An 11,141-nucleotide genomic window follows, 5' to 3' on the forward strand; every position below is an offset into this window, starting at 1 on the left:
CGCACAGAAATCAGTGACATTTCTATACACTAACAATGTGACTGAAGAAAGAGAAATTAAGGAATCAATTCCATTTACAAAAGCACCAAAGCCATAAGATACCCAGGAATACACCTAACCAAAAAGATAAAGGATCTATACTCAAGAAACTACATAACACTTATGAAGGAAATTGAGGAAGACATAAAGAGATGGGAAAACATTCCATGCTCATGGATTGGAAGATTAAACATTGTTAAAATGTCTATGCTGCCCAGAACAATCTACACATTCAGTGCAATCCCTATCAAAATACCACTGACATTTTTCACCGAGCTGGAACAAACAATCCTAAAATTTGTATAGAATCAGACAAGACCCCAAATAGTGAGAAATGTTGAAAAAGAAAACCAAAACTGGGGGCATCACAATGCTTGATTTCAAGCTATATTAAGAAGCTGTGATCATCAAGACATTATGGTACTGGCACAAAAACAGACATGTAGATCAATGGAACAGAATAGAGAACCCAGAAATGGACCCTCAACTCTATGGTGAACTAATATTCAACAAAGCAGGAAAGAATATCCAATGGAAAAAAGACAGTCTCTTCAATACATGGTGTTGGGCAAAATGGGCAGCCACATGCAGAAGAATGAAACTGGACCATTCTCTTACACCATACACAAAGATAAATTCAAAATAGATGAAAGACTTCAATGTGAGACAGGAATCCATCAAAATCCTAGAGGAGAGCACAGGCAGTAACCTCTTTGACATCAGCCACAGCAACTTCTTGCAAGACAAGTCTCTAAAGGGAAGGGAAACAAAAGCAAGAATGAACTTTTGGGACTTCATCAAGATAAAAAGCTTCTGCACAGCAAAGGAAACAGTCAACAAAACTAAGAGGCAACCCACAGAATGGGAGAAGATATTTGCAAATGACACTACAGATAAAGGGCCGATATCCAAGATCCATAAAGAACCTCTCAAACTCAACACCCAAAAAACAAATAATCAAGTCAAGAAATGGGCAGAAGACATGAGCAGACACTTCTCCAAAGAAGACATAAAAATGGCCAACAGAAACATGAAAAAATGCTCCACATCTCTAGCCATTAGGGAAATACAAATCAAAACCACAATGAGATACCACCTTACACGAATTGGAATGGCTAAAATTAACAAGACAGGGAACAACAAATGTTGGCAAGGATGTGGAGAAAGGGGAGCCCTCTTACAATGTTGGTGAGAATGCAAACTGGTGCAGCCACTCTGGAAAACATTATGGAGGTTCCTGAAGATGTTCAAAATAGAGCTACCCTACGACCCAGCAATTGCACTACTGGATATTTACCCCAAAGATACAGATATAGTGAAAAGGAGGGACACATGCACACCAATATTCAGAGCAGCAATGTCCATGATAGCCAAACTGTGAAAGGAGCTGAGATTTCCTTTAAATGGTGAGTGGATAAAGAAGATGTGGTTCATATATACAATGGAATATTACTCAGGCATCAGACTGAGTAATGCATCAACATGGATGGAACTAGAGGGTATTATGTTAAGTGAAATAAGTCAAGCAGAGACAGACAATTATCATATGGCTTCACTCATATGTGGTATATAAGGAATAGCGCAGAGCACACACACACACAAATCCCACCAAAAAAAAAAAAATCAGTGGAGAAATAGTTGAAAAAAAATTGTATTACCACGAACAGTGCACAAGGTTTCCTTATTTCCACATTTTTAACAGCATTTCTTATCTCTTGCCTTTTGATATTAGCCATTAGAACAAGTATGAGATAATATTTCATTGTGATTTTAATATACATTTCCCTGATGACTAACACTTTTTCATGTTTGTTGGCCATTTGAATGTGTTCTTTGGAAAAATATTTATTCAGTCTTTTGCCCAATTTTTAATAGAATTTTTTTTTTGCTATTGAGCTATATGTGCTCTTCATATATTTTGAATATTAGCCCTATAGAGATATACGGTTTACAAATATCTTTTATAGGTTGCCTTTTCACTTTGTTAAATGTTTCTCTGCTGTGCAGAGGATTTTTAGTTTGATGTAGTCCATTTATTTATTTTTTTATTTTGTTACTTGTGCTTTTTCTGTCATATTCAGGAAATCAATGCCAAACCTATGTAAAGGAGCTTTTCCCCTGTGTTTTCTTCTATGAGTTTTATGGTTTCATTTTAGTCCTATGTTTAATACATTTTGATTAATTTTTTGAGTGATATAAAATAGAGGTCCATTGTCATTTTTTTTTGCATGTTAATATCCAGTTTTCCCAACACTGTTTGTTTATTTATTATTATTTACTTATTTATTTTTTCAAATTTTATTTAAATTCTAGTTATTAACCTATAGTGTAATATTGGTTTCAGGAGTAGAATTTAGTGATTCATCACTTACACATAACACTCCATGCTCATCACAATAAGTGCCCTCCTTACTACCCATTACTTACCCAAACAAGCAACCCAGTTTGTTCTCTATATTTAAAAATCTCTTATGGTTTGCCTCCCTCTCCTTTTGATCCCCCTTCCCTTATGTTCATCTGTTTTACTTCTTAAATTCCTCATATGAGTGAAATCATATGGTATTTGTCTTTCTCTGACTGACTTATTTTGCTTAGCATAATACACTCTAGCTCTATCTACATCGTTACAAACGGCAAGATTTCATTCTTTTTGATGGCTGCGTAATATTCCATTGTGTGTGTATGTGTGTGTGTGTGTGTGTACCACAACTTCTTTATCCATTCATCAGTTGATGGGCATTTGGGCTCTTTCCATAATTTGGCTATTGTTGATAATGTTGTTATAAACATTGGAGTGCATGTGCCCCTTTGAATCTATATTTTTGCATCCTTTGAGTATGTATCTAGTAGTACCATTAGTGGGTTGTAGGGTAGTTCTATTTTTAATCTTTTAAAGAAACTTCATACTGTTTTCCAGAGTGGCTGCACTAGTTTGCATTCCTACCAACAATCTCAACACCATTTATTGAAGAGACTATCTTTTCCCCCATTTAGTATTTTTGGCTCCCTTGTGAGGTATTAGTTAACTGCATATGTGGAATTTTTTCTGACCTCTCAATTCTGTTCCATTGATCCATTTGTCTGTTTTTAATCAGACAATACTATTTGGATTACTGTAGCTTTGCAGTGTGGTTTGAATTTAGGAATTGTGATGTCACCAGATTTGTTCTTCTCAAGATTAATTTGGCTATTTGGGTCTTTTGTCATTCTATGTGAATTTTAGAATTTTTTTTCTATTTCTGTGAAAAATGTCATGGGAATTTTGATAGAAAATACATTAAATCTATACAATGCTTTGGGAAGTATGGGCATTTTAACAATATTAACTCTTTTGAACATGGGATATCTTTCCATTTATTTGTGTCTTTTTCAATTTTCTTTTACTATTGTCATATAGTTTTGATGAAAATATCTTTTACTTTCTCAGTGTAAATTTATTACTAAGTATTGTTTTTCAATGTTACTGTAAATGGAATTGTTTCTTTACTTCTTTTACAGATAGTATATTGTTAGTGTATAGAACATGCCTGATTTTTGAATGATGAATTTGAATTCTGAAACTTACCCAAATTTGTTTATTATTTCTAACAGTTATTTGGTGGAATCTTTAAGATTTTCTATGTACCTCTGAAGAAATTATTTTCTATATACACAATCACATCATCAGCCATCAGAAACAATTTTACTTCTTCCTTTGTTATTTGGGTGTTTTATTTATCTTTCTTGCCAAATTACTCTGGATAGGACTTCTAGGACTATGTTGAGTAGGAGTGATGAAAGTGGGCACCATGTTCCTTACCTTAAAGAGAAAACTTTCAGCTTTTCACCATTGAGCATGATGTTGGATGTGGATTTGTCATCCATAGCTTTTATTATATTGAATATATTCCTTCTCTATCCAATTTATTGAGCATTTTTATTACGATAGGATGATACATTTTGTTAATGCTTTTTCTATATCTAATGTGATATTTTTGCCTTTCAATTTATTAATGTGGTGTATCACATTTATTGACTTGCATATGTTGAGCTCTCCTTGCATCCCAGGGATAAATGTCACTATTACTGTGCTGTTGAATTTGGTTAGCATTTTGTTGGCAATTTTTGGATCTATATTCATTAGAAATATTGACCCACAATATTTTTTTTTCTTGTAATGTCCTTATCTGTTTTATATCAGGGTAATGTTATTCTCACAAAATAAATTTATGAATGTTCCCTCCTTTTCAATTGTATGGAAAAGTTTGAGAAGAGTTGGTATTAATTCTTCTTTAAATGTTTGTAGAATTAACATTTGAAGCCATGCAATCATAGATTTTTCTTTTGTTTGGGAGTTTTTTTTTTTTAACTGATTCAATCTCCTTTCTTGTTATGAATCTATTCAGATATTCTGTTTCTCTATGATTTAGACCCAGTAGTGTTTCATGTTTCTAGGAATGTGTCCAGCTCTTCTACTTTTCCTAAATTAATGGTATAAATTATTCATAGTAGTTTCTTATTATCCTTTGTACTTCTCTGGTATCACTTGTAATGTCTCATTTTTATTATTTTATTTATTTGAGTCCTCTTTTTTCTTGGCAAGTCTAGATAAAGATTTGTGAATTTTATCATTAAAAAAAACTTTTAGTTTTCTTGGTCTTTTCTATTGTTTTTCTATTCTTTATTTCGTTTCTGTTCTGATCCTGTTATCTCCTTCCTTCTGCTATGTTTAGGCTTATTTTGATCTTCTTTTTAAAATTTGTTAAAGTGTAAATTTAAGTTGTTTGAGATTTTTTAAAAATATAGACATTTATCACTATAAACCTCCCTTTCATTCTGCTTTTGCTGCATCACCTAAGTTCTGGTATGTTGTGTTTTCATTTTCATTTGTTTCAAGATATTTTTTTTAATTTCCCTTTTGATTTCATCTTTGACACATTGGTTGTTTCTGAGTGTGTTGTTTAATTTCTACATATTTGTGAATTTTTCAGTTGTCTTCATGTTATTGATTTCTACTTTCAAACCATTGTAGTCAGAAAACATATTTAGTATGATTTCAATCTTTTAAGATTTGATAAGACTTGTGTTGTTACCTAACACAATGTATCCCACAGAATATCCCATTTGCACTAGAGAAGAATGTGAATTTTGCCTCTATTGAATGAAATTTCCTTATATGTCAGTTAGGTCCATTTGATGTTAAGAATAGTTCAAGTCCAGTGTTTCTTTGATTTTTCTGGATGATTTATCTATTGTTGAAAGTAGAGTATTAAAATCCCCTATTATTAGTGTACAGTTGTCTATTACTTCCTTCATTTCTGTTAGTATTTGATTAATAGATTTAAATACTCTGATATTGGGTGAATATATATTTACAATTTATATATCCTCTAGATGAATGACCACTTTCTCATTATATAATGATCTTCTTTGCCTGTTACAGTTTTTGACTTAAAGTGCATTCTTTCTGATATAAATATTTGTATCTCTGCTCTTTTGTGATTTCCATTTGTGTGTAATGTCTTTTCAGTTATTTCCCTTCTAGTCTAAGTATGTCCTTGAAGCTGAAGTGATTTTTCTGTAGGCAGCATGTATCTGGGTCACTATTTTATTCATTCAGCCATTGTATGCTTTTGATTGGAAAGCTTACGCTATTTACACTTAAGTAATTATTGATATGTAAGAACTTACTATCACCATCTTATTCATTATTTTCTGGGTGTTTGGTAGTTACTTTGCTCCTTTCTTCTTGTCTTGTCTTTCTTTGTGAATTGATAACTTTTCATAGCGGTGTGCTTTGATTTACTTCCTTTATGTTGTGTGTATCCAATACAATTTTGTTTTGTGGTTACCCTATGGTTTACTTGAAATATGCTATTGATATGACAGTCTATTTTAATCTGCTCACTTAACTTCAATTATGTACAAAAACACTACAAAAAACTCATACAAAAAATGTGAATTTCCTTCCACATTTTTTTGATGTTATAATTTACAAATTTTTATATTGTGTTGCCATTAACAAATTATTGGAGCTATAGGGGCAGCTGAGTGGCTCAGTCAGTTAAGTGTCTGATTACCGGATTTGGCTCAGATTGTGATCTCATGGGTCCTGGGATTGATCCCCATGTCAGACTCAGTACTCAGTGGGGAGTCTGCTTGAAGATTTTCTCCCTCTGCCCTTCCCTCTACGATCTCTCTCTTGCATGCTCTCTCTGACTCTCTAAAATAAATAAATCATTAAAAAATTATTGTAGCTATAGCTATGTTTAATACTTTTTTTTTAATCTTTCAACTCCATACTGGAGTTAAGTGGCTAACACCACCATATTACAGTATATAAGTATTCTGAATCAGATTATATATTTACCTTTACCAGTGATACATATTTTCATAAGTTTTCATATTACTAATTAGTGTTTTTTGTTTGTTTGTTTCAGCTTGAAGAACTCCTTTCAGTATTTATGTAAGGCAGATTTAGTGACGATGAACGTCTTCAGTTTTTACATTATGGGGAAAGACTTTATCTCACCTTTCTTTCTGAAGGACAAGTTTGCTTAGTAAAATGTTTTTGGTTGGCAGTTTTTTCTTTCAGCACTTTGAATGTATCATCTTACTCTCCTGGACTGAAAAGTTACTGTTAAGAAATTTGCAATAAGGAGGTTCCCTTGTATGAGAGAATTTTCTTTTTCTCATAAAATTCTTTCTTATCTTGGATTTTAGAGACTTTTATTACAATGTGTCTTGGAGAAGACTACTGTGTTGAAATTTTGAAATGACCTATTAGCTTCATAATCTTGGATGTCCAAATCTCTCCCCAAGCTTGGAAAGTTCTCAACCATTATTATATTTTTTTTCAGGGAGGGGTAGGAGCAACTTTTTATAATTAAAATGTAAACGTGAAAAAAATGGAATAAAAGTCCCTACTTATTTCTACTTAAGATGTCATGTAATAATATTTTACAATGTCCTGTGGGCCAATGTATATGTCCATATAACATACACATTTATAATACATTCTCTTTCCCACACATATACATACACAGATAATTATTTGCAGTTCAGTTTAGAGCAATTCGAATATGCTGCTCTATACAGTTGTTTGAATCACGTTTGGACCCACTTTCTTCAAAAAATAGGGAAAAGAGCAGGAAATAAAAAGGTTTGTTTGTTGTGACTGAGATTCCTTTGTTTAACTGTACACTGTGATGAGTAATTTTCTTCCATAGTAGTTCTGTGAAGAGCTGACTCACTGTGGTTTTCATGAGGAGACTTGGTAATGGATCACACATTCATTGTCATGCTAGGAGAGTAACTCTCATTCTGAAAACAAAGAAATTTCCGCCCATTTTGCCATCATCCCTTGGAGTGCCCGTTTGATTACTCAGGCTCATATTATTGGGAGGATTCTTGGAAATACTGTTCATATCTCCTGGGCCTAAAGAGCCATTCATCTGATGTGACTCCATTCCTCCTACTCCACCCATGGAACCATCTGACCCAGGGCCCATTAGAAAATTAGGCCTGTTAGGACCAGGAGGTACTGAATTCATTAAAGTATATATGTTGTCTCCAGAGTTGGTTGAATCTGCTGGACTATGCATGATGGGTGTTCCTGGTGGCCCTCCACCTCCAGGAAGACCTACATAATTCCTAGGAGATGCTGAAGAGTATGGCATTTGTTGGGTTTGACCAAGGTCTACCACCACCTGGACCCATATTCATTCCAGGCATTCTGGGGCCACCTAAAGTATTCAGGGAGGGTCTCATTGCACCTCCATAGTTTTGTGGTCCTAAGGGCACCATTCCTTTTGGAGGAGTCATTCTCCTCATTCGCCCACCCATATTTGGATGTCCTTGTTGTCGAGTTGGGTCCATTCCACTTGGAAGTAATGGCTGACTTCCTGGGACACCTCCAAGTGCCTGGTTAGGTATCTTCAATGGGGTTCTTGGACCTTCCAGGGTACCGAGGTGACATAAAAGGCTGACAGAACCCTGGTGGTACAGGACCTACTGGCATGCCATCTCCTGAGGGAATGTTTCCTAGCACTGGGCTTGGAGCTGCTGCAGCACTATTATCATGGAAGGATTTTGCTTCACTTGAATGTTCACTTTCCAGTCTTTCTGGAGCTGCACAGTAGAGATCCCAAAATACACACCACCAAGAATGTAAGAATCCTGGTGGTTCCCCCAATGTGATGTTTTTCCCCCATCTTATCCCTGATAAAAATGTTTGGGCCGATTTCTGAGCTCCTACATGAAGCAGATATTCATATATGTAGAGTGTTAACTTCTCCCAGGCCTGGCTGTCGGACTGGACGGCGCTGCTGTTACCCTTGCCTTTGCCGTACATGCTTGTGCCTAGAGCAGCTCCCACCGTAAGGCACCTGTAAACCCATTACAGCCTCCCCGGGAACAGCCCTCAACCATTATTTAAATAGGCTCTCTGCTCCTTTGTTCTTGCTCTCTTCTGTGACTCCAGTGATGCATAGATTGTTTCCCTCAGTGTTATCCTATAAGTTCTGTAGACTTCCTCCATTCATTTTATTTTCTTTTTTTGCTCCTCTGACTGGATAATTTCAAATGATCTGTCTTCAAGCTTACAATTTTTTTCATCTGCTTGGTCTAGTCTGCTGTCAAAGCTCTTTATTAGATTCTCCAGATCCATCTTTGTATTCTTTACCTTAAAAAAATTTCTATTTTTTGGTATTTCCTATATCTCTGTTGAATTTCTTATTTTGTTCTTATATTGTTTTCCTGATTTTGTTAAATTGTTTATCTATGTTCTTTGCTAGCTTTCTAAGCATCTTTATAACAATTATTTTGAATTTTTTGTGTGACAGTTTATGGATCTCCATTTCTTTGGGGTTAGTCACTGGAAGTTTACTGTGTTTCTTTAGTGGTGTCATGTTTCCCTGATTCTTTGTGAGCTTTATGGCCTTAGGTAGGTATCTATACATTTGAAGAAGTAGTCATTTCTTTCAGAAGTTTTGACTGGCTTAGATAAGGAAATATCTTCTCTTTTCGGGGGGGGGGGCACACTGGATCATGCTGTGACCCTGGGTCTAATTCTGCATGGCATCAAGTGTGGAAGAATGTGACCGGTCTGGGGAGGCATAATGTGTTTTTGGTTCAGTCTACCTGTGTCCACAGCATTGACAATTGTGTGGTCCTTGGTGAGTGTAGGATATCTGTAGTTGTTGCAAGTGGGTTTGGGTCCTCAATAGCACCTCCAGGTTCAGTGACTATGGACCAGGGCTGGCAGTTGTGGTGGCCAGAGTGGTGGTGTCCACATGATAAACTGTGGGGACCATGTGCATTTGCCTTGTAGTGGCAAGTGCCAGTTGCACACATACACATAGCATTTGGGGCCCATGCCATAAGCAAGGGCCAGTGTCAGCCACACATACACTGGAAGTTATAGATGTTCATATGTACTGGATGTTCATATGTACTATATGTGGTACTGGATGTTCATATGTACTATATGGATGTTCATATGTACTGGATGTTCACATGTACTATCTTGGATGTACATATGTACTATATTGATTCATGGTTTTCCTATGGTAGAGCTCACAGCAGTGGAGGCCAGTGACAGAAATCAGGCTGAGGGGGTACAGTGTACAGCTGGAAGGGCTGTCCCTAAGCATGCATACGGCAGTATGTGTCAAGCATGAGTGACTAGGCTGGTGTGTTGTCACACAGTTGTAGGTTGGCTGCCAGTGTAGATTCCCATCTCTGAGAGGCAGAGGATGAGGAGAAAGGGACTCAGGTGACTGGCTTCTGCAAATGTGAATACTGAAGGGCAAAAAACAATAAAATATGCAGGAAATCCATGGCAGCTCTGCTGGACATTGATATTTTCAGTGACAAAAGCTTCTTGGGTCCTCTGCAGAACAGGTCACTGGCAACCGTTACCACTTTTATTGTGGGGCTGATACTGATAGCCCCTGATTTTCTTTCCTATTCCTTGCTATCTCTGTATGTTTCAGATTTGCATATCTCTGGGTGGGGTAAAACTACAGTGGCTCTTTCTAGTGGTGCCTCAAAAGTCTGAGGAAGTTGGTGGCTCACTACAGACTCCCTTTCCTACCAAGAGGATCGGTTTCTATTGGGGGAGTTCTCTCTTGGTTCTGAACAGTGCCAGTTTGGGGATGAAATTGTTCAAGCAAAATGAAACTGCTCTTCATTCCTTTTTGTATGGTTAATATCAGGAGTTTTTTGTTCCACCATGTTGCTCAAGTTTCCTTAAGTGGGTTCCTGAGCTTCCCCAGAACTGTTTTTGCTCATGGATAGCTGTCTACCTGTCAACTGTTATCAGGGGATGGAGGTTAGGGTCTCCTAATTCACCATTTCAGTGGCATCACCTAGCTTTTGTTTTTAAACAGAAGTCTTAAAATTTTAGATAACTTGAAAGTTGAAAATAATTAGAAATTAGTAATAAAATGTGTGCTAAAATATTGCAAGTTCAAAGTAAATAAACATGTTTTTTTCTTTTAGGTGTGTCTGAAATAGTCTTACAAAAATGTTTTGAGTTTGTAGAGTTACTGAAAGCAATTTAAAAAGAAGTTATATGAGTGAAAATACAATTTAAACACATTAAGAGGAAGCAAGGAAAATTTCAAGAGCTTAAAACAATACATAAAAATTACCCCAAACTTTTCATCTAAATACAGAAACAATATGTAAATGAATTAACATGTTCATGGACTCTCCGTACTTTACACATGCTTTTCTTTCCTTTGTTCCTCCCAGTATCATAAGCCTTACATTTATGTTTCATCTTTAGAGAAAATGCCATGTCACCATGAACAGAATTGCAGACAGGAAGAAAATTGGGTTTTGGAACCTCAAGAAGACTCACATGAAAGGAGAAGGGAAGACATAAGAAGTGGGATAATAAATGATGTCCTTTTTCAAACTGATAAAAATGTTCATACCTTTCTTTTTCCTAGTTTGACCTAGAAGTACTAAAAGAAACTAAAAGAGAAAATACTCTGCTTACGAGATTAATACGACTGAAAGTAATATAGCTCTTTTCTGGATTCTTATTTTTTTAATTTAATTTAATTTAATTTTATTATGTTATGTTAGTCACCATACAATACATCATTAGTTTT

At 35.6% G+C, this 11,141-nt stretch overlaps 1 pseudogene; it reads right to left on the minus strand.

The window, feature by feature from the left end:
- Nucleotides 1-7,302: 7,302 nt before the first annotated feature.
- Nucleotides 7,303-8,371, minus strand: LOC110576820 (annotated as a pseudogene).
- Between the last annotated feature and the right edge of the window lie 2,770 nt (nucleotides 8,372-11,141).

The sequence above is a fragment of the Neomonachus schauinslandi genome, chromosome 5 (assembly GCF_002201575.2).
Source record: "Neomonachus schauinslandi chromosome 5, ASM220157v2, whole genome shotgun sequence".
Classification (NCBI taxonomy): Eukaryota; Metazoa; Chordata; class Mammalia; order Carnivora; family Phocidae; genus Neomonachus; species Neomonachus schauinslandi.